The 24,028-nt window shown below is 39.7% G+C and overlaps 1 long non-coding RNA gene across 1 annotated transcript; it reads right to left on the bottom strand.

The window, feature by feature from the left end:
- Positions 1-19,990: 19,990 nt before the first annotated feature.
- Positions 19,991-22,388, bottom strand: LOC132634992 (uncharacterized). Its single transcript, XR_009580408.1, has 3 exons — positions 22,191-22,388; positions 21,235-21,285; positions 19,991-20,162 (listed from the first exon to the last, which is right to left on the bottom strand). It is a non-coding gene; the product is annotated as an uncharacterized LOC132634992 (long non-coding RNA).
- Positions 22,389-24,028: the final 1,640 nt, after the last annotated feature.

Raw genomic sequence — 24,028 nt, 5'->3', positions numbered from 1 at the left:
ATCCTAGAGAGGTTCTTGCATTTGATTTCCTTGGTTTGATGAAGTTGATCATAAAATTCTCTTAAGTTCTTGTGGATGAATATTAGAGAGGGTTCTAGAGTGTTCTTGAGGTGAGAGGTTAAAATGAAATGAAATAAATGAACTTGGGGTCTCTTATATTAATTACCCAATCTGACCCGTCTTGTTTCTGCGGACCAACATACGGTCCGTATAAATTATACTGGCTGTATGTCAGGACGTAGATTTGGTCCAGTGAATGCTGCCAATCTGGGCTAAATATACGGCCTAACATACGACCAGTATAATTTATACGGGGCAACAGCGTTTCATCTTGAACCTCCTTTGGGAGCCATCATTTTAATCCTCTAACACACACTATCTATATCATTCCCTTTGAATAGCTGAAATGAGTTTTTCTTCTTAGTAATGACTCTCGGGTGTAATACTTCCTCGATTCCTCAGAAATATCCTTTCAAGAGATGTAAGTGAGTCGCTTTCCTGATATAATCCTCGTTGATACTCGAACTCATCAATCCTTTTTCTTGCTCAATAATGGTATTAAGTTCCACATGGTTTACAACTCCCTTCTGCTTTTCTTTCTTCCTTATGGCCACAATAATGGTATTAACCCACATCCGTAGAGTCTAGATAAACTCAATCTGAGATGTCCTGTCATAGGTGTCCGTCGTCGACTTCCTCGAAGGCCTCATAATTTTTTAGAATTTCATAACCCTTTGGTAACTGTCCGAAATTTGCTATAACCATTATGGTACAAAAATGAAAATTCCAAGGCGTAATATTCTTTTGGTAAGAGCCCCCCTTCATTCTGTGATCTTATTGCATTCGTAAGTTGCCACACCCCAGGGCTACCGTAGAAAGCATATAACATGTATGTATATCATATTCCAAGTAATGTTCCTATTAATCCTTAACGATAATCCCAACTCAAAATTTCAACTTAATTCACCATATATTTTCCTTCAACTGACCCGGAGTATCATGACCACAAGATTCTTGTTTACCTCTTACTCCTCTTTTTAAGTACCCACTTGGTTTCATTGGTGACGTATAAATACTTGCAAGTTACATAATCGTTCTTGCATAATTCGTGTACATACACATCTATACATATACATGTATCCATATCCGTATACATATTCGTGTCCATATTCATATCCATAGCATACCCGACCTTGAAGGTTCGGTGGTTTTCGCATACCCGGCCACGACAAGGCTCGGTGTCTTACATACCAAAACTCTTGTGTCTATTTGTAGTAACTTATCTCGTCATGCTCTCTTTCTTCCTTTATTTTTCCCTTTATTATCATATCTTATGTTCTACTATAGAAAACCTTAGGTCCCTTTCTTAATTGTCGCTTATAAATCGCAATATCATTAACAACGACTCTACCGTCAGTGCCTTTGCCTCTATTCTAATATAGCATCGCTATCTTTTACAATATCCCTTGAGTTATTTGATCTCTATGTCACATGGTTCAAGGTCTTCGCGAATGATTTCCAGTACAATCTCAGATGCCTGCTCAATTTGTGTTCGTTTATTTACTAGTTATTAGACTCATTTCTGTGCAACTCTCACTCTTTGTTTTAGAGTCTATATCTGTCACGTCTTAGGGTCTATCGTTTCAATTTCTACACTTGTATTCTCTTTACTCGCTTCCCCCCTTTAAGGGTTCTACTTGTACTAGAACAAGACTCTATCAAACATGGCTCGTAGACACTATCTAGGACTAAACTGCTCTGATACCACTTTTGTCACGACTCGATTAGGGGCCATGACGGGTACCCGGGGCTAACCACCGAGCACCGCTCGTACCATTACCTATCGTACACATCAAGCGTTCATTCATTAATCTTATATTCAAATCATAGGAAAACTATTTTTTTTAACATAATTACCTTTATATACATAAGCCCTTTGGCTATCAAAATAATATACATGCAATAAGGACATCCTGAGACCAAACTACCCACCATACATATCTACGAGCCTCTACTAGAGTACTAGACATATGGACGGGACAGGACCCCGCCGTGCCCAAAATACATATACACAAAACAATAAGCAATGGCACCTTCGGAATAATGGAGTGCTCTCAAGGCCTGCTAATAGCTCCTACGAGTCTGGATCTCCTCCCTGTTTACCTGTGGGCATGAACACATCGTCCAAAGAAACGGACGTCAATATGAACATTGTACTGAGTATGTAAGGCATGAATGAAATGAACATAATAGAGAAATTATAAGACATAAGATGAAGATATAACCTGTGTAAGTTTTAAGGGTGGATACATTTCATACCTATATCATATATAATCGTAGTACATGTATCATCATAGCGCATACATCATCGTATCATATATATCATCATCGTTAACCCGCGTCTGGGTAACCATCATATGCTGCCCACTAGTGGTGTCATGCCCGGCCCTCTAGGCTCGGTGTAAACATAGCAGCCCGCCTTAGCGGTGACATGCCCGGGCATTTAGGCACGGTGGACTCGTATGCAGCCCTCCTTCGTGGTACAATATCCGACCAACGAGGTACGGTGGAATCGTATCGTTATATAGTCAACATAAACTTATCATTATCACACATCTCATAGGCATATCATAACCATATCATAACTTAGCATCATCATACCTTTATCATCAAAACATACATTAGAAACTATAGTTATGTCGAGGTGACATAAGGTCATGAACCCCCAATTACATTATGGAGTGATCATAATCATCATATCTCACCTTGAGGGGACTAACCTTTTAAGGTGAGTGTATATAAGGAAAAGCATCAATGGAACCATACTTAGGATCATTAACCTCATGGACATCGTACCTCACTTTAAGCTTCTTTATAATTACTCATCGTCATCATTATCATTGTATTCATGACATTTTGCTCATCGTTATCTCATAAGAAGTTCTTTATCAATGTTGACTCATAGTTCCCGGAATGTAAGAAAGCCATGGAGATGTAGGGAAAATAACATCATAGGAATCATATAAGGATCATTAGCTTCGTAGGAATTTCATATCATGAGCTTTAGGACTTCTAGACTTAGATTCATTATCAGTATTGTCATGCTCGTAACGTATCTCTTTTCTTTATCTTGTATGAAGCTCTTTATAATCGTAGACTCATAATTTCTGATATGTACGAAAATCATGGAAAGATAGGAGGATTTACACCATAGGAGTCATGCCTTAGAAAGAATGGACTATCCTTACATACCTCTTTCGTTTAACAATTCCATCGCTTGATTGTTCTTCTTCAATGCTCACGTTTCTACCTTCAAGAGAATTCGCATTAACATTAGCTAATCGATTATATGAACGTGCTTACTAATGCTAGAGAAAATTGGGAAACATTTCCTTTGTTTATACAACTTTTCTCATATTACATATCAACTCCCAAATATCCATAACAACATTCACAATATTCTAAGCAACAATCATCATTTATCTACATTATCCACATTTTACAATTTCACTTCAATTCCTCCATAATCATGGTCATAGTTCACTATTGCGTTTTCTCACATATAATACTTATCCCATGGCCTTAATATCATTTATAGCATAATCATAATCACAGTATATCAAGAATCATGACTCATCCCAAGCTACTACTCAAAATCTCATTGTTCTCATATTTATAATCCATTTTCTATCTCCTTTCATAATCTAAGTCTTTCAACCTCTCAATATCTTAAACAACATGGAATGATCATAAAACTTATCTTAGATAGTTTAGGATCAAGTTTTGGATGATAATATGTCACTTGAAGAAAAATCCTAGCTTCAATCTAAAGAGTTTTCTTGACTCCAAGCAATCCTAGAGAGCTTCTTGCTTTTGATTTCCTTGGCTTGATGAAGTTGATCATAAACTTCTATTGAGTTCTTATGGATGAAGAGTAGAGAGGTTTCTAGAGTGTTCTTGAGGTGAGAGGTGAAAATGAAATGAAATAAATGAACTTGGGGTCTCTTATATTAATTATCCAATCTGACCCGTCTTGTTTCTACAGACCAACATATGGTTTGTATAAATTATACTGGCCGTATGTCTTAACACCTCATTAAAAATCTAAGGGACGTTGTAGCTCTTCTCCAAAACATCATTAAGTCATCATTAATTCGTTACTCATAAATCCTTTCCGATACATAACGTATGCCTTGCCTTTCTTGGCAAACTTTCTTCTATTACCTCGAATGCCTTCGAAATCTCAATTAGGATCATCCAATGCTATTTTTACTTATTGAAAAGTCGTATACTTCATGCCCCTCGTTAGTTTATCCACTGTGCATCAATGAAATTTTTCCGAGGTGTAACACCCGCGTCCGGGGTAACCATCTCATGCCGCCCACTAGTGGTGTCAGCCTATGACATCTAGACATGGCGTGTATATGCCGCCCACCTTAGTGGTGTCTACCCGGCCATATAGGCACGGTGTAATCTCATTATCATATACTTGTCATAAAGCATGCATAAGAACTCAAGGACGAACCATAGCTCTATCGGGGTGACGTAAGGACGAGAACCCCCCGATTTCATTATGGAGTAGTCATGATCATCATGCCTCACCTTGAAGGAACTAGCATTTTAAGGTGAGTCTAGCAACAATGAATAACATCAAGGAATCGTTACCTTCATAAGAATATCATATCATAAGCTTTGGAATCTCTAGACTTAGGCTCATCATCATCATCGTCTTATTCGTAACATATCTCTTATCTTTATCTCATGAGTAGTTCTTAATAATCATAGGCTTATAATTTTCGGAATATGAGAAAGTCATGGAAAGATAAAGAAATTCATGTTATAGAAATCATGCCTTAGAAAAGAAGGGACTAGCCTCACATACCTTTACGTCTTGCTAACTTAATCAATTAAACGCTTCCCTCCAATGTTCATGATTCTACATTCAAGAGAATTCGTACTAGAAGTAGATAATCGGAAACATTCTTAAGCTTAAGCTAAAACTAACGAAAATTGGGAAGCATTTTCTTTGTTTCTACAACTTCCTCCATATGATATAACAACTCTGAAACATCAATAACAACATTCATAGTACCATAATCAATAAGTTTGACAAGTTCGACATTATTCAATTCTCAAAATTTCCTCTCAAAGTCATCCATAACTATGGCCATAATACAACACCACATTCATCCTCATATAATGCTTCTCCAATTTTCTTAATATCATTTATAACAAAATTATACTCATAACATCTCAAGAATTATGATTCATGCTAAACTACTATTCAAGAATACCATTATTTCACAATTGAGCTTTATATCCTATCTTCTTCCATAAATTAAGTCTTTCAACCACTCAATACTCTTAATAGTAGGAAATGAACATAAAACTCACCTTTGATTGTGAAGGAATGGGTTTTGGATGGAAATACTTCACTTGGAGAAAACCCTAGCTTCAATTCCAAGGAGATTTCTAGCTTCCATCAACCCTAGTTAGCATTCTTGCACTTGATTCTACTAGTTTTTTGTATTTTATCTTTGATTTCCCTTGAATTCTTGTAAATGATGTGTGTGGAATATTCTAGAGGTTTTGAGAGAAGTGGAGGAAATGAGAAATGAGAAATAATAACTTGGATATCTTATTTATCCTTGGGAAAAATCTGACCCGTCATGGATTATACGGACACTTATACGGTCCGTATAAGTGACTGTGAAATTGCCCCAACCATCATTCTTTCTGTAACCATTGTACGATACATTATACTGTCTGTATAATACTCCCAGTGTTCACCCCTCGCTGTGGCAGTTATACGGACCAATAAACGAACTGTATAATATTATACGGACCGTATAAACGGTCGTATAATCCACCTTTTCTCCGAACTTGTTCTCGTCATTTCGTTTGGTCTCCAATCCTTATGGAACCTTCTTAGAATTTATTTAACACTTCATTAACAACCTAAGGGGCATCATGACTCTTCCTCAAGACATCATTAAGTGAACGTTAGTTCGGTACTTTGCAAAACCCTTCCAAAACGCGACTTATACTTTACATTCTCCAACGAACTTTCTTCTCTTGCCTCAAATGTCTTTGGAATCTTAATTAGAATCACCAAGTAACCTTTCTTACTTGTAGGGACATCGCATACATCTTACCCTGCATTAGTCTATCTACCACAAGACGACATGAAATTTTTCGAGGTGTAACAGTTGTGAATTTCCCGGAAGTCACAGAAATTAAGAAATGGGTCATTATATTACATACCAATTAAATAACTGTTCGTCCCCGAACGGCAAGGGTGGGACAAGGCACACGGAAAGGTACGCACATGAAATGGACTTAGCAGTCGAACTTCCAGAAGTTAAAGGTATTCATTATGTGTGTTAATAACAAAGAAATATGTAATGCAATGTATATAATTAGGTCAGTGAAATGGATGAAAAATCCTTGATTTATTTGGAACAACTTATATTGTAGAAATTAGTGCCAGCCATAAAATGAGGAGTATTTATTTAAATCAGCTCGAATAAAAAAAGGCGCGAAAGAAGTAACACTCAACTTAAGAATTTACCAAATAATTACATTGTCACTCCCATCAGGACTTTATTAGTAAGGATCATCATACGCGAAATTAACTCATCATATGCGAAATTAACTCAGGCAGCGTACAATTTGTGATGGCTCGGCTAATGTTCTTCACGAGGAAATTTGAAAGGGGTAATGGTTCATGAGTCGGATTTGGTGAAAGAAATCGAACGTTTAGCAATCGTAGATCCATCAGGACACACGGGTAAAGGCGTTAAACTCAGGTTGCAATTAAAAGAATTGATTTTAGCGAATTTTGAAGTACCGCTTCAGCGGTTTGAGGGAATGCTAGAGCGGTAAGACAGCCGTTGTTGCGGCAACCGTAGATTCAGAAAAATAAAATGGTCATTCACCTTTCCATTTCCCCACTTCCTCGATTACACTGCCCAACAACAACGTCTGGTCTTCCATCTCTTACTACACAACAAGTCCCCATCTCCTTATTAAACACAATAAAAGTCTCCTTAACACCCTACACTTCTCACTACACCAACCCAAACCCACAATCTCATAATTTGCTAAAAAAAAAAAGAGAAAGAATCTCAGGGCAATTCTCAACATGAACAAATCTCATCCAGAATTCAAACAACAGGTATGAAATTGTTCCCCTCAACTTGCAGATATATAGTAGAACTAGAATTTCGAATAAATATGTAACGACCCGTTTGGTCGTTATGGCTCTTTTGGCACTTTTTCCACTTTCGAGCATTGATTGAATCACTTTTGACCCAAGGTTGACTTTTAGGCAAACAGACCGTTTTCGGAGTTTCGTCAACTCCGAGAGGTCCGGATGATTGTTTAAAACTTGTATGTATGATTGGTTCGGTCCCCAATGCATTTTGGTGCATTTCGAGACTTTGGATGGGAAATGAAAAGTAGGCACCGATGGTTGACTCGATCAACAAGATCTCCGTCGGAAATTCCGAGACCACGAGTGCGTTCCAACATTTTTTGTATGAGTTTAGGCGATCAGGGTATGAACAGGTGGCCTCGGGAATAACCCAGAAATTCGATGGAAGACTTAGAGAATTTGGGGATTTTTGGTGTCTGGTGCCCGCAACGGCGACACCAGAGCCTCCCCAGCGGTACCGCTGTGGCAGTGTAGTGACTACTGGGGCAGTCATGAGTAAAATGGGCCTCATCGCTGCAGCGGTGTCCCAGGCGATGTAGCGGCGCCGCTGTAGCGGGACTCCCTCAGTCATGGTGGTCACAGGCAGTGTTATTTCATTTAATGTGTCTTAAATAAGACGTAGACTCTTAATATTTCATATCTCGGTATTGGAGCCTAGAGAAAATATTCTTGGAGATAATTTGAAGAAACCCTTGGAGGTAAACTTTGCCCCATCATTTACTTTTCCTTAATCACACTCATCTTAGAGTTCCCTCTTCCCTTTTACAATACCTTAGAGATGGAATTTTGATAGGATTTGACATACCCATTGTTGGTATTTGTACTAAGATACATTATTGGCATGCCCACTGTTGGTACTTGAGTTATTGATATTTTTTGGCATACCCACTGTTGGTATTGTGATGTGATATATTGTTGGCGTACCCCATTGAGGTGCTTGTGATATTGAGCTTACTTATTAATGATTGACATATGCATTTCATGCATTCTCTCATATTATCATGCATGGCCAATATCCGGTGATGATCCGGTATCGTTGATTGAGAAAAACTGATATTTGATAAACTCTTTTACTTGAGTGATTGTGAAAAAGGCCGATGTTCGAAGATCCATTCCAGAATAATTGTTTATATGAATCTGATGCTTGATAAACTCTTTTACTTAAGTGATTGTGAGGAGGCCGATGTCTGAGGTATCCAGAATTGTTAATTTATGAAACTGATATTTGAAAACTCTTTGAGTGATTGTGAGGAGGCCGATGTCCGATGGTTATATTCGGGCATCGTTGTGCATGGCCGATTCTGGTGTTATCCCGGATTCGATTGTAGTGCATGGGCTTCGCGGGTCCCCCAGTGTGGTGCCGGTAAGACTCCCCCTATGAGCAATTAGCTAGGGCCTTGTCTGTCTGTTTGGCAAAGATCCGATATGGGTAGCACTCAGATTTCGCGAGTCACATTGGGTTGTGCTACCGAGACGTCGATATTTCCGTCCGGAGTACATGTGTACATCTCATTTGCATAGCATGACATGGCATCACATTCATACCATTATTGCATTGCATTGCATTATGACTTGAGTGAGATGTCGTGATGATTGTATTGTGATGGATTGTGTTGTTGATTTTTGTGTTTATTGTTCCAGGATTTGATATACTCAGACTTATTATATTGGGGTTAGATACTTACATATGTGTTGATGGATACTCGGTTACGATTATATTGTTTCATGCGTGATTGTTGTACTTGTTTATCCGTGTTATTTTCTGAATTATATTAACTATGCTTAGTCGGCCTATGATGCCTACCAGTACTGTTGTTTGTACTGACCTGCACTTGCTGCATTCTTTTATGAATTCAGAGTATCAGGCCGGATCTACTTTTCTGACTCGTGGTTGATCGACTCCTCAACTTCTACTTGAGTTTTCCAGGGTGAGCATGGCGTCCGCTGACCTCAAAGACTCTTCTATTTTTTATGCCTTACTTGTCTTTCAAGACATGATTTGAGACATTTTACGCAGTATTATTCAGACTAGAGTTATTCGGATTTAGATGCTCTTGTATTACCAGACTAGATACTGGGTTGGATTCATTTACTTCCGCACTTATCTATATTATACTATATTTTGAGACTTACATCATTTACTTCTTTCGCTATTTATTATATTTATTATTTATGAACGTTGAGTTAAGGGTTCGCCTACCGAGGTGGGAATGGTAGGTGCCTGCATGACGTGGGCTAACATGGGTCGTGACAAAATATGCTTAGAAAGACCGGATTTATAATTCAAAATTTGGGATTTTTGGGATTTGGTTGATGAATTTCATGGGTGTTAATAAACTGGAATACACAACTTGAGTTATAAATACGCACTATTTGAACATCAAATCTGTACACTAACTACGCAATATTTGAACATCAACCAAATCCTTACATCAAATATTGCGTAGTTAGTGCACAAATTTGTGTTGGAAAACTTAAATATAGTAAAGAATTTTTGCTTTGAAAGAGGGTGCTGGCCTTCATCAAATTTGGGGTTGTTTGTTGCTAGAAATTATTTTCCAAATGTTGTAAACAGTACGCATGCTTGATATCTGCTTGATCCGTGCATAAAAATAAGTTTTTGAGTTGAAAATCAAAGTTGAAATTATGAAATTTTCGGGTTTTGCGAAGAAGACGAGATCCCTGTAGCGGCTTGTTAACTGCTATAGCGACCCCGCTATGGTGCTCAGGCCTATGCAAAAGCAGTGTTGGGAGGGCTTGAATATGTCCACTGACGCGGTATGTGTGCCCGCTATTGCAGCACCGCTACAGCGATCTGAGTGACCGCTACAGCGGTGCCTGCAACATCAGGCACCAGAACTACAACTTAAATTTTCTGTTACACTAGTCGCCTTGCTGAGTTATTTCCATCGTAATGTACTAGAATTGATATTGAACGTGGGTGACACGAAATCTAACGCGGTTCAATCTATTTTGAAGGTAAGATGGCTTAAAATCAAGAAGAAGTACCACAAGACGAAGAGGTTCCTACATATGAGAAGCTTCCCCCCCCCCCCCCCCCCAAAGCCAATGCTTACACTTGAGCCAGGTGTCTATGCCCCTACTGTTGGAGTGGGGTTTCGATAGGACCAACATAAACAAGCGCACCCCGAACTTCATCGAGAGATTAGTCAAAATCAAGTGGAATCGCTTGGTTAGGGATCCGGGTGACTACAATGAATTGTGGGTCAGGGAGTTCTACGTGGACCTTTCTACTATTGTTTAGAATTCTCCCAAGCTAGAGATCATATTAAGAGGTGTTCCAGTGAAAGTGGGGGCAAGAGCAATTAACCGTGTATATAGACTAGATGATCATCCAGTGGAGCCCTTAGTAGTCGAGGCAGCTGAGAAGAATTCAGTGTGGTTGGATTCCTAATTGGTGCAAGAGGATGACATATGGCTGGTTCCTTGGGTTCATGGCAAGGTGGCGACCCAAAGCGACCTTTTTATTACGGAGGCGAAGAGATGGCTGAATATCGTCTCCCACCGGATTCATCCTTCTAGGAATACCAATGATGTGACCTTCCCCAAGGCTCTCGTTGTTGCTTGTATCCTAACAGACATACCGGTGAATGTGGGCTCGCAGATAATTGAGAAGTGGAAGGAGCTTTTAAAGGTTGGTGTAGCGAGCTTGATGTTTTTGTCGCTGATCACTTCTTTATGTAGGAGGGCCAAGGTTCCTAAGGAGGGTGATGATGATTGGGTCTGCTCCGATGCTCTGTTTCATCCACTACAGGTGAAGGGCCATGGTACCGCGGTCAACAGCAGGAAGAAAAGGAAGGTGGATGATGTAGGCGAGTGAGGGACTGGAGCTGAAGTTGATGCAGAGGCTCGGGATGGGGCTGATCATGAGGCTGGGGCTGAGGTCCCTCGTATCGAGGGCCCTATTGAGCGCATGGGCTCACCCTTTGATGAGGTGATCTTGATGTTCCAGAAGACGTCCATGCCTTTTAGCAGGTCCAGTTCATCAGGAGCTGTTGCGGGTTTTTCCACTCAGAAGGAGATGAAGAGTTACTTTGACACCCAGAAGAAGATGGGTGAGTCACTCACCACCCTATAGACTGCATATACCACTCTGGCCAGGAACCGCGATGACCTTCGCATGGACTTTGACAAAGAGAAGGTGAAGAATAGGTCCCATGACAAGCTTCACATTAAGGCTTGGAGGGGTATCAAGGGAATGTGGAAGAGTATGCATCCCCGTGAGCAGATCCCGGTGGAGGATGATGATGATGCCGAGGAGTACTCCTTAGAGAGTGTGGCCCGAGGTAACGGTAGTCAGGGTGGATTAGGTGATGATGTTGGCAGCTCAAAATGATGATGCGATTAGCAGGATGGCGGCCTAGAGACTCTTCTCTCCCCATGATGATGCTTTTGGTTTACCTTATAGGTCTTTCTATTTTCGAACAATTTCAGATTTGGTTTGGTTTTGTTTGATGTTTGGACAATTTTGTTTCTTCCTTTTTCGTGTTTTGGATTTGTAATGATAACTAGAATGGTTTTCGCCCTTGTCGGACTTGTTTTTATCAAAATTTGGTTGTGACATATGCTGGTTTGTTTTTTTTTTTTTTCTGCGGAATTGCTGAACAGGGGAAAAATGATTAAGCGGGGGAAGACTACAGGTTCTCAGGTTCAGGTATGCTGCTTCTGCAATCTCTCGGACCGTTACAGTGTTACACCTCGAAAAACATTTGGCGTCATTTGCATTGTAAGGAAACTAACGTAAGATCAAAGAGGTCATGGAACCCTTATAAGGTTAATGAACACTATTAACAAGTGTTAAACAAGAGTCTAAAGGTTCCGGGATCAAGCAAATCGAAGAAAATAAGTTTGTCGAAAATTTTGAAAAAAAAACGTTGACAGAATATTGGGTCAACTGTGGAGGGGTATATCTCCTAGTATACTAGGATTTTTAAGGTGTTTCAAAAGCCTAAAATGAAGTTCGTCGAGTCTAGTTTCTAACGCAATAAATCGCTCATCGATACGACATCCGAGTTGAGAATTATGGACGTTACAAGTTAGGCCGACAAAGCAGAAACGCGTGCTACAGTAACCGATATGCTACAGTAACTGCTACAGTGACCCCCGACTTGACTTTACCCACCTATATAAGGACCAAAACCTCATTTTTTCACCTTAAAAATAGATCCTAGAGTTCAACAGCATATAAGGGCATTTGTGCCATAAAAAGTTGACGGATTTGAGTGATTATAGTTGTGACTATAGCATCGTTTTGCGGTAGAATTTGACGTGAATTCAAGCTGAACATCGGAGATATCATCGTTTTAACAAGAATAAGGTATGAATCTTTCCTTATTATCGTTATTCTTGGTTTTAACGGAGATAGAACTGTCAAATAGCCATATAATAGTTTTGTTGGTAGAGATATGGGATAAACCCCATATGGGATGGTTATGGAGCATTTTGGTATTGAGAATATTATGATTGATGTTAGTGTTGTTGTTGGTTGTTGAATTGAGATTTCGGGCTAGGCATAAAAACAGGGGAGATGCTGCCGAAATTTCGGCAGATTCTAGAAAGACTTAGTTTGAGGGCTTAAGATAGGCCTATGAAGATGGGTCTAACAATAGTATAAATTTTCTTGAATATATATTTACGAGCCTGGGAGGACAACCGTTAAGTAGTTAAAGTTAAGGCGACCGAAAAGGTATGTTAAAGCTATCCCTTTTTTTCATTGGCATGATTTCTACTATTGAGCCACCTTTGACTATTCGCACCAAGATGTGCTATTCATGAAGATTACACTCGGGTTACCATAACCCTATTGCGCTAACTCTCTGTCACGACCCAACCGGAGGGCCGCGACGGGCACCCGGTGCTAACCCACACGGGCACCTCTTATCATACTTTCTCATTTATATCTAGGTGAGCCACATAGCTAAATCATACTTTTATCCCTCATTCATACTATTTCCATTGGGAAACAATACATTTATATCATCATCAACAACTATGCCCACAACAATGTACATAAGTCGACGAGGCTAACAAAATGATATCCAAAAGATAGGCCGACAAGGCCAAATACATCTAACCATATGCACATGTCTACGAGCCTCTAAGGAGAGTATTTCATATCATATAGGCAGGACAAGACCCCACCATGCCCATAAGTATGTACACAAAAGAATAAATACCAAAAGCTGTAGCTCCAAATGAAATGGTGCTCCGCTATGTAGTCCCTGAGTAATAAAGCTATGGATCAAGCCTGTCTCCCTAGCCACCTGCGGGCATGACGCAGCGTCCACAAACAAAAGGACGTCAGTACGAAGAATGTATTGAGTATGTAAAGCATGATCAACATCATTATGAAAGCACAATAGACAACATAAGAAATAGCATAAGATGGGAGGTAGTAGAACCATCGTAATAGACACTTACTTGCTTTTCATAGGGACATTCCATATCTAATGCGTGACTGTGTACATACATCCATATCCGTATCCATATTCGTATCCGTACTCATTTACATTTCGTATCCGTATCTGTATTCGTATCCGTACTCATTTACATTTCGTATCCATATTCGCATTCGTATTAATATTTGTATTCATAATTCGTTTACATATTCATATTCATAGCATACCCGACCATGAAGGATCGGTATTTCACATACCCGGCCATAGCAAGGCTTGGTGAGTATACATACCTGGCCCTACCAAGGCTCAGGGTTATCCATACCCAACTACAGTGGTGTGCGCGCGATACATAACATACCCGGCCATATAAGCTCGGTGTTACATAATAGTCATACATAGACACATATACATTGGAGCTCATAAGCATCTTTGACATCATTACTATCATCGTTCATTACATCTATCCCTAGAGGATTACTCATCATATAAGGAATTTAGTATAATCGTAACATATCGAGAATCATGAGCTTAGTAGCTTTTAAAGATAGAATCATTTGGAGGACATCATAGGCTCATGAAAGGATAGGTGTATAGCCAAAGAACCATGCCTTATTGAAAGAAGGGTTAGCCTTACATACCTTTTCGTTCAACTATTCTATCGCTTGAACGTTCTTCTTCAATGCTCACGTTTCTACCTTCATTAGAGTTATACTATCATTAGAAAATCGATAGCTTAGCATACATGACTAAAGCTAGATAAAATTTGACAGCATCTCCCTTATTTATACGACTTCCTCCATATCATATATCAACTCCCAAACATATATAATAACATTCACAACATCATAACAATAGTCTATTCACCTACGTTATCCATATTCATCCATTCACTTCAAATCATCCATTTCCATGGTCATAGCACACTATTAATTTCATACATATACAATGTCTATCCCATGTTCTTAACATCATTTATAACATAACCATAATCACAACATATCAAGAATCATGACCCAATCCAAGTTATTACTCAAAAATGACACTATTCCCACATTCATGACCCATTTTCTATTTCCTTCTACAACCCAAGTCCTTCAACCTCTCAATACCTTAAAAAACATGTAAATACCATAAAACTTACCTTAGATGGTGTAGGAATTAACCTTGAGTGGAAACACTTCAGTTGAACAAAACCCTAGTTTCACCTCCACTTGGATTCTTTGTCTTGGATGAACTTTAATGAGTTTCTTACACTTGATTCACTAGGATTGATGAATTTGATCACTAATATCTCTTGAATTCTTGTGGGAGAAGTGTGGAGAAATGTTCTAGAGAGAAGGAGAGTGAAGGGGAAATGAAATGAAATAACTTGGACCCCTTATTAATAATACTCAAATCTGTCCCGCTCTAAATCTACGGACCAACATACGGTCCGTATAAATTTCACTGACCGTATGTCTGGCCGTATATTTGGTCCAGTGAGGCTGGCCATCTGGGCTGATTATACGGCCAAACATACAGCCAGTATAATTTATACGGCCAGTATGTTGGCCGTATAATGCCCAGTTCTTCTGAACTCATTCTCGTCGACTCGTTTGATCTCCAATCCTTATGGAACCTTCTTAACACTTGTTTATCACCTCATTAACAATCTAAGGGATGTTATAACTCTTCTCCAAAGCATCATTAATCATCATTAACTTGTTACTCGTTAATCCTTTCCGATACATATCGTATGCCTTGCCTTCTCTTGGCAAACATTCTCCTCTTACCTCGAATGTCTTTGAATTCTTAATTAGGGTCATCAAATGTCATTCCTTACTTATTGAAATATCGTATGCTTCGTTCCCTTCGTTAGTCTATTCACTGTGCATTAACGAAAAGTTTTCCGAGATGTAACATTGTTCCCCCCATAAGAACATTCGTCCTCGGGGATTCAATAAAACATTTGCTAGAGTTTCCCCTGTAATATGGCACTACAATCCTATCACGACAGCCCATAATAACAATGCCTCACAGGGCCACAACATAATAGCAATAGAGTTTGGCCACACACGACCAAAATGCATAAAAAGGAAAACATACATACATCATGATCTTGATGTCTCATCTTGGATCCCTTCCGGGGGTTGGAATAAGTGCGGGTACTTGGATTTCATATTTCCTTCCGCTTACCAAGTCATTTCTTATCGGTTATTGTTTCTCCACAAAACCTTAACTGAGGCCACTTGTTTTTTTCTAAGTGTTACACCTTGGAAAATTCTCCGTTAACGTACAGTGAATAGGCTAGCGAAAAGCACGACGTATACGATGTTTTGATAAGTAAGAAATATCATTTGATGATCCTAATCGAGATTCAAAGACATTTGACGTAAGGGAAGAATGTTGTCAAGAAAAGCAAAGTATATGTTGCGTGTCGGGTAAGAATTATGGGCGACGAGTTAATGATGGCATAATGATGTCTTGGAGAAGAGTGATAATTTCCCTTAGATTGATATTGAGGTGTTAAACGAGTGTCAATAAGGTTCCATAAGTATTGGAGATCAAACGAGTCGACGAGAACGAGTTTCGGAGAGCTAGGCATTATACGGCCAAACATACGGACCGTATGTCCAGCCGTATGTCCTTCCTAGAATGAGGGTCTTCACTGGCCCAGATCTACGGCCAGACATACGGTCAGTATAAATTATACAGGACTGTATGTTGTTCCGTAGAATCCGGTCGGGACAGATTTTAAATGTTGATATAAGGACCCTCTCTCTTTTGTTTCATTTCATGTCACTTCTCCACACCTCAAGAATCCTCTAGAACTCTCTCCATTATTCAACCACATGAAAAAAAAGAGAAATCTAAGATGAACTTCATCAAACCCACAAAATCAAGTGTATGAAACTTATCAAAGTTCATCTAAGCCAAGGAATCCCAAAGGAATTGAGCTAGGGTTTTCGTGCAAGAAGAGAATTCCCACTCAAGGATTATTCTTCCATTATCTAAGGTGAGTTTTATGATCATTCCTTGTTGTTTAAGGTGTTGAAAGTTAAAAACACTTGGATTGTAGAAAGATATAGAAAATGGATCATAAATGTGGGAATAGTGTCATTGTTGGGTAAAGGCTTGGATTGAGTCATGATTATCGATATGTTGTGATTGTAAGTATGTTATGAACGACATTTATAACATGGAATAAGTCTTATATGTGATAAAATACAATAATGAACCATGACATGATTATGGAGAAATTGGAGTGAAATTGTGAAATACGGATAATGTAGGTGAATGATGATTGTTGCCTATTATATTGTGAATGTTGTAATGGATGTTTGGGAGTTGATATATGATATGGAGAAAGTAGTGGAAATAGAGGAAATGCTGCCCAATTTTTTTTTAGCTTTAGTAAGCACGTTTAAGTAATCGATTAGCTAATGTTAATGCGAATTCTCTTGAAGGTAGAAATGCGGGCATTGAAGGAGAACAAGCAAGCGATAGATTAGTTAAATGGAAAAGGTATGTGAGGCTAGTCCTTTCTTTCTAAGGCATGAATCCTATGGTATGATTTTTCCTTCTTCTCCATGAATCTCCTACATCCCAGAAAACTAAGAGCCTATGTTCATGAATAGCCATATGAGATAAGAGATACATTATAAGCCCAATAATGATGATGATGATTTAAGTTTAAATATTCTAGAGTTCATGATATGATGTTCCTACAAAGTGAATGATGTTGTTTATTGTATACACTCACCTTATATGCTATTTCCTTTAAGGTGAGGTAGAATGCTTATAGATGCTCCATAATGTAATCGGGGGTTCACGACCTTATGTCACCTCGATAAAGTATAGCGGTCTTTGAGTTTCTATGTATGCATTATGATGAGTTCATGTTGATGATATTACACCGCGCCTATATGGCCGGGCAGACACCGCTATGGCGGGCAGCGTATACACCATGTCTAGATGGCAAGGGCAGACACCACTAGTGGGCGGCATGAGATGGTACCCTGGACGCGGGAGGCCTGGACGCAGGCTAATGATTATCACACCGTACCTATATGGTCGGGCTGCTTATACATATATGCATACATGATATGATGATGATTATGAAGTAAGTTAGCACGCACTATTTCAGTTTTAAGTGACAGTCAGTTACAGATCACTCTTTATTCGATGTCTCCGTGTTACATTGATATATCATTATTGTTTATGCCTTACATACTCAGTACAATATTAGTACTAACGTCTGTTTTCTTTGGACGTTGTGTTCATGCCCACAGGTAGAGAGGGAGACGGTGCAGATCCATATGGGCTATCAACAGATTTACAGGAGCACTCCATTATCCCGGAGGTGCTATTTGGTTGATTTTTTGTGTATATATATACATTTGTATTTTGGGCACGACGGGGTCTTGTCCCGTCCCTATGTCTTGTACTCTAGTAGAGGCTCATAGATATGCATGTGTGGGTAGTATGGTCTCACAAAGGTACTATTGTATATGTTTATATTATTTTGATAGCCGAAGGGCTTAAGTATATAAAAGTAATTATGGTTCCAAACGAAAAATGGTTTTCTTATGATTATGAGAATATATGAATAGTAAAGAAGTGCATAATGATTATGATGAGTAACAGAATGAGTGGTGCTCGGTGGTTAGCCCCGGGTACCCGTCATGGCCCCTAGTCGGGTCGTGACAAAAGTGGTATCAGAGCAGTTCAGTCCTAGGAAGTGTCTACGAGCTGTGTCTAGTAGAGTCTTGTTTATGGTGTGTTGCGCGCCACACTAATAAACAAGAGGCTACAGGGCATTTAGGAAAAATGACCATCTTTCATCTTAAGAGATTGGGCGATAGAGCTGTGTTATAAGATTTTCTCCTCTTAATAATGTGCTACAATTTCAGAAATGCCGCCAAAGGGAAAAGCTACAGCCGCCCAGAAGGGCAGGACTACGATGAAAAGACAGGTAGAAAGGGAGACGCCAATGAATGTAGAAGAGGGCGAGTCACATAATGAGGCCCCATCTAATACTTCCTCCACCCCGCCCAATGTAGAAGAACAAGGAGGAGCTTCAGCTCCAGTTCCTCCACCGGTTGCTTCGGGTCAACAAGTGACCGAGGCTATCCATCTATTGACGCAGTTAGTTTCCGCCCAGGCACAGTGGAAGAATGCAGGTCCAAGTGATTGGGCAGCTAGTACCAGAACCCGTGATTTTATGAGTTTGAATCCTCTCGAGTTTTTTGGGTCAAAGCTGGATGAAGACCCGCAAGGTTTTATTGATGAGATGCTGAGAACATTGAGGATTATTCATGCCTCTTAAACTGAATCTGTGGAGTTGGCATCTTATAGACTCCGAGATGTGGCGGTATTGTGGTACAATAATTGGCTAGCATTACGAAAATAAAATGCGCCTCTTCATCTGCCACTATTTGCCACCCGAGGTCCGCCGAGCTAAAGCGGATAGGTTCTTAAATCTAAAGCAAGGAAATATGAGTGCCCAGGAATATAGCCTTCAGTTTGATTCGTAGGCTAAATATGCCCAGATTATGGTGGCCGATATGGGAGATAGGGTACACCGGTTTGTGAGTGTCTTAGGGACACATTTATTTAAGGATTGTTTGTCAACTTCATTGCAAGATGAGATGGATATTTCCTGAATACAAGCCCATGCCAAGAATTTAGAATGGCAACAACCTCCGCAAAGGGGTGATCGTGATATCGATAGAAGGCAAAGTAAGAGGGCCAGATCTATGGGGACAGGAAGTGATTATAATTATAGAGGGTGATCAAGACAGACACATTCTAGACACTTAGGCCAGTCGGTGACTATTGCACCTCCACGATTTACGGGTAGGATATTTGATCGTTCCTTTCGTCCAGGACATGGTCAGAATTCGAGGGCCTCAGATTCTTAGTTTAGGGGAGATTATAGCCAGAGGAGACCCCCAGTACCTCGATGCAGCCAGTGCGGTAGATTGCATTTCAGACAGTGTTGCCAAGGTTCAGATGCTTGCTATGCCTGCGGCCAGGTTGGGCATATGATGCGAGATTGCCCATCGGTGAGTCGTAGAGTTGGGGTTCAGCCTACAGGATCAGCGGCTGGTTTCTCTTCAGTGCTTCCGGTAGGGCAGATGTCACGACCCAACTCCGTGGGCCGCGACCAGTGCCCTAGTTGGGCACCTATACGTACCCGATACCCAATTTAGCATATTATCAAAGTAATGTAATATAATAGCAACATTAGTGGATGCTACAGAATTTAGCAGAAAAGCAGACTTGGCACACAAAAGCCGATAAGGCTGTCATAAAACCAAAACATCCCAAACATATGTACAGAACCCACACAGATGTATCCACAGACCTCTACAGAACATATCATAATCATAAGACGGGACAGGGCCCCGTCATACCCAGAACAATATACATATCCAGATAACAGTGACAGACTGTACCAAAAGATGGGCTCTGAAGAAGAGAGCGCCCCAAAATAGCAGAAACGGGATCCTAAACGTGTGGATCAGCAAACCTGTCATCTGTACCTGCGCGGCATGAAAACGCAGCCCCCGAAGAAAGGGGGTCAGTACGAAATATGTACTGAATATGTAAAGCGGAATCACAGAAGTCAAATCATAATGGTTACAGAAAATGAGTACAGAATCCAGAGTGTCAAATGCATATTTCCAAAACAGACAGAATGCGTACAGAAACATATGTCATATCATATCATATCCGGTCCCTGCCACGAGACTCGGGCAGACAGAATGTGGCCACCCTCCCGACGCTGGTGCCACTATACAGAGGAATCAGAAAATGGGGCGTGGCCCCGTATCATATAATGTCATATCAAAATGGCCATAACAGATCAGAACAGAATAGGCGGACATGGCACATCATACTCCACAGACCCATGTACGCGTATACCTGCCCCCTCACATCGGGACGCGGCGAACAATGCAGAGAATTACGCTTGACAACATATCCTGGCCCGGGCTCAGTGTGGGAAACATTGGGACATCCACGAATGGAGTAGTGAGAGACTAATGCAATTTAAAAATATAATAAATGTTTTCAAAAACTCGATGAAGCATATCAAAGACAAACAAATCCAATGGGGTCGGACGGAATCATAATAAATGTATTTCGGATATCATAATAAATTACAGAAGTATAACTTTCCCGAAGTCATTCCGAGTGTCAAAATAATTTATAATATTTAACAGAATATTTAAAATAATATTCGTTAAGCGATTAGTAGGGTAATTAAAACATTTCTTTCAAAAATCGCTTAAAAAGGAAGCTTTAACACATTAGGGGCAAAAACGTAAATAGTGGGCCCGCCCCAGAACAAATAAGGTGGCGGGCTCAAATTGTGCCCTCTAAACATATAATATCATCTACGAAGGTTATACAGACATTCTATGACTTTCTGAGTAACTTAGAGCACAATTGCATAATTTCAGATAAAGCGTATCAAAATGGTTCAATTCTACTGAAGGAAAAACTGAAATTTTGTCTTGCGGATTCCGAGGGCCAAGTGGTCCTTCGAGGCCCGGATCTGACCCTAATACACTAAGGGCATGCCAAGGGAAGAATTGGGTTTGCTTTACATACCTTTCACGCTCCTTAAGCCTTTCCAAACTCACTTCCCGTTTCGTCGAAAAACTTCAATTGGTCAAGTTTACCAATTGTAAGCTATGAATACCAAAGTTTCAACTTAATGCATATTTGGCTACCGAAATTTCGGCAGCACTTCCCCTATACATATAGCACCCCGAGAATTCAACTCGGCTAGAAATCATCAACAACAACCCAAACGACAACATCAATATCAACAATGAACATTAAAAACATAAATATCCTTCAACTAGTCATTTTTCTCACAAGTTGACATAATCTTCAATTCAACCCAACTTTCAACTAAGATCAATAATTTCACATTCAACAACAATCATGATCATCACCATATAGTTCTAGAAACATTTCATATCGTTTTCCTCAAGATATACACTCGATATACATAATATACAACTTTCCGCCAAAGTCATAACTTATGCAAAACATCAAATCTTTGGCATACAACTTCATAACAAGTTTCCAACTTCCAAATTCATCAATGATCATCACTATTAGCAACCAAACAACTTCATTTCCTTAATGTCGGAAAATCATACTAAAACGACATAAGTTTCTACATTCCAATTCAATACAAACTTATATCATTCTAACTTCATTTACATTACAAACATCACAACAACACTTTAACACACTAAACAACTCAATTCCTTTCTATCCCAAACCATATACACCCTACGGCCATATGCCTATTTTTTCCAATATCAACTAAATTCATCCAACTTTCAATTCCCATATGCATTTCATCACAATCACAACTAGAATATAACATAAATTCAACACATTGTGGCTATACAATTGTGCATACCCACGGCTACACACCTACAACACACACCCACTTTGCAAACTTCCATTTTTCCATACAATGAACACATTTCTATATACTACAACACAATCAAAACTTCATAACACAATAAAAAGGTAGAAATGCTTACCTTTTCTTCAAGTCTTCTTCACTTGGAGATGTGATCACTTTGGTGATTCTAATGCTCCCCACTCCAATCCAACTATACCAAGTTACAAAGGAACCTTAACTTAGTAGGGAAACCACAAAAGAAAAATTTTAGGAGCAAGATTTTTGGTGGTGAATTTTTGCACCTCAAACCCGAAATGGTCTTCTTTTTTTGCTCTTGTTTTGCTCTTCTTTCTCTTCTAAGTCTCTTGAACCTTCTAAGGGATATTGATCCCTTTATAATTAATTAGCACATGGAAATACTCATTAAAGCCATGGGTTGGGCCTCACTTGGCCGGCCACCCCTTAAACATTGGGCCTAAATTTTTTTTTTTTTGGGCCAACTCGGTTGGTCCCGAGTTGGGCCTAGCCCACTGACCTTTCGACCTTAAAACGTTCATAACTCATTGTACCGACGTCACCTGGGAACCCACGACCTATGGATGGAAAGCTAATTCAATTATCTACAACTTCTATTTCAAGGTACTTTCGAAATTCCAAACTTATAATACAGTTTGTGCCCCCCAAAGTCAGGTCACCCGAAAACGTTTTCTTAAAAATATTCGTTTGGAGGGTTTCCACTTTGATTTAGTCCAAGGGTACTTCATGAGTTGTGTTTAACTTTACATATGTGATTCATATGACTTTTCAGATGTTCCAAAAAAAATCTCGGTGTGTGGGCCCCACCCCAGCAGATACTCCTAGGTTCAAAAATACGGGATATAACAGCAGACTTCCCAGATTCTAGCAGGCTGAGGTAGAGGCCGAGGGGGAGCATCTACTTCAGGTGCCACTCAGCCCCGTGTGTATGATTTAGCCGGACGACAGTATCTCGAGTCCTTCTCGAATGTGGTTATAGGTACATTATCTGTATTTTCCCATGATGTGTATGCATTGATAGATCCGGGTTCTACCTTGTCTTATATTACTCCGTATGTTGCTGGTCGTATTGGGGTGAAACCTGAGCCAATAAAACCTTTTGAGGTATCTACTCCGATTGGTGATCCCTTGATAGCTAGACAAGTGTATAGAAATTGTGCAATTGTGATATGCGACCGCCAGACTATAGCCGATTTAATTGAGCTGGAAATGTTAGATTTGATTTGATTATGGGTATGGATTGTTTGGCCTCATGTTACGCTAATGTTGATTGCCGAATGAAACTGGTTCGATTTCCATTTCCGGGAGAGCCTGTGCTTGAATGGAAGGGTAATACAGCATCTCCAAAAGGTAGGTTTATTTCTTACCTTAAGGCAGGAAATATGGTAGCTAAGGGATATATTTATCACTTAGTCAGAGTACATGACACCGAAGCAAAGTCGCCAACTTTCCAATCCGTTCCGGTAGTGAATGAATTTCTAGATGTATTTCCAAATGAACTTCCAAGCCTTTCTCCGGAAAAAGAGATTGATTTCGCTATTGATGTGTTGCCGGACACCAAGCCTATCTCTATTCCTCCGTACAGAATGGCTCCCGCAGAATTGAAAGAGCTAAAGGCACAGTTGAAAGATTTGCTTAAGAAGGGGTTTATTAGACCCAGTTCATCACCGTGGGGAGCACCGGTCTTGTTTATGTTACACCTCGCAGTTCGCACATTGAGTTCCGTAGGTGTTAACTGCTAAATTGTGAACACTCAAGTGATATGTGCCTATTTTATGGTTGTAAGCGGTTTAAGATCATGTATGAGAAGTATCGAAAGGACTGGAGGGCAAGTGAATGAAGGAAATAAAGTTTGTCGGACTTTGGAGAAAATATGAGGAGCAATTTTGGTCCAAATTGGGCGACGAATATCTCTTAGCATATGAAGTGTTTTAAGGTTAA

The sequence above is a fragment of the Lycium barbarum genome, chromosome 1 (genome assembly GCF_019175385.1).
Source record: "Lycium barbarum isolate Lr01 chromosome 1, ASM1917538v2, whole genome shotgun sequence".
Classification (NCBI taxonomy): domain Eukaryota; kingdom Viridiplantae; phylum Streptophyta; class Magnoliopsida; order Solanales; family Solanaceae; genus Lycium; species Lycium barbarum.
The sequence above is the reverse complement of the archived record's forward strand: the minus strand, read 5'-3'. Positions and strand labels throughout refer to the sequence as shown.